This window comes from Euphorbia lathyris, chromosome 1, assembly GCF_963576675.1.
Source record: "Euphorbia lathyris chromosome 1, ddEupLath1.1, whole genome shotgun sequence".
NCBI lineage: Eukaryota > Viridiplantae > Streptophyta > Magnoliopsida > Malpighiales > Euphorbiaceae > Euphorbia > Euphorbia lathyris.
The window spans coordinates 128,817,742-128,819,420 of record NC_088910.1 but is presented as its reverse complement, the minus strand read 5'-3'; positions in this window follow the sequence as shown (position 1 = coordinate 128,819,420).

Here is a 1,679-nt window from a genome sequence, read left to right as displayed (position 1 = left end):
AAATTACTTGAACATTGGAGTATACATCGTGGAATTTTCCCACAATGTTATCCCTCTATAATCTTGGTTTTAATTATCCATGGAAAATCAATAATCTGCAAACTGTCTGATGAGGAAGATAGGTTTTTAAATTAGATCTACAAACTTTCTTCCCCGCATGTTCAGATCCAAATGAGGCTTCTGATTTGTCGAAGAAGCGTCCGTTTGCAAGAGGTGTCTGAATGAGGTTTTTGACTCCGTCAGATCTAAAGGAGGTTTCTGGTGAATGAGCAAGCTGTTTCTGCTTTGATATTCAAATTGGACATTTACTTGCCTGCATGTTCATATCTCAGAGTAAGTTTCTGATTTGTTCAGGTTCTGTATTTTACTTGAAATTACTTGAAGATTGGAGTATCCATCATGGAATTTTCCCACAATGTTATCCCTCGCTAATCTTGGTTTTAATTATCCATGAAAAATCAATAATCTGCAAACTGTCTGATGAGGAAGATAGGTTTTTAAATTAGATCTACAAACTTTCTTCCCTGCATGTTCAGATCCAAAGGAGGTTTCTGATTTGTCGAAGAAGCGTCCGTTTGCAAGAGGTATCTGAATGAGGTTTTTGATTCCTTCAGATCTAAAGGAGGTTTCTGGTGAATGACCAAGTTGTTTCCACTTTGATATTCAAATTGGACATTTACTTGCCTGCATGTTCATATCTCAGAGTAAGTTTCTGATTTGTTGAGGTTCTGTATTTTACTTGAAATTACTTGAAGATTGGAGTATCCATCGTGGAATTTTCCCACAATGTTATCCCTCCCTAATCTTGGTTTTAATTATAAATGGAAAATAAATAATCTGCAAACTGTCTGATGATGAAGATAGGTTTTTAAATTAGATCTACAAACTTTGTTCCCTGCATGTTCAGATCCAAAGGAGGTTTTTGATTTGTCGAAGAAGCGTCCGTTTGCAACAGGTATCTGAATGAGGTTTTTTATTCCTTCAGATCTAAAGGAGGTTTCTGGTGAATGAGGAAGCTGTTTCTGCTTTGATATTCAAATTGGACATTTACTTGCCTGCTTGTTCATATCTCAGAGTAAGTTTCTGATTTGTTCAGGTTCTGTATTTTACTTGAAATTACTTGAACATTGGAGTATACATCGTGGAATTTTCCCACAATGTTATCCCTCTATAATCTTGGTTTTAATTATCCATGGAAAATCAATAATCTGCAAACTGTCTGATGAGGAAGATAGGTTTTTAAATTAGATCTACAAACTTTCTTCCCCGCATGTTCAGATCCAAATGAGGCTTCTGATTTGTCGAAGAAGCGTCCGTTTGCAAGAGGTGTCTGAATGAGGTTTTTGACTCCGTCAGATCTAAAGGAGGTTTCTGGTGAATGAGCAAGCTGTTTCTGCTTTGATATTCAAATTGGACATTTACTTGCCTGCATGTTCATATCTCAGAGTAAGTTTCTGATTTGTTCAGGTTCTGTATTTTACTTGAAATTACTTGAAGATTGGAGTATCCATCATGGAATTTTCCCACAATGTTATCCCTCCCTAATCTTGGTTTTAATTATCCATGGAAAATCAAGAATCTGCAAACTGTCTGATGAGGAAGATAGGTTTTTAAATTAGATCTACAAACTTTCTTCCTTACATGTTCAGATCCAAAGGAGGTTTCTGATTTGTCGAAGA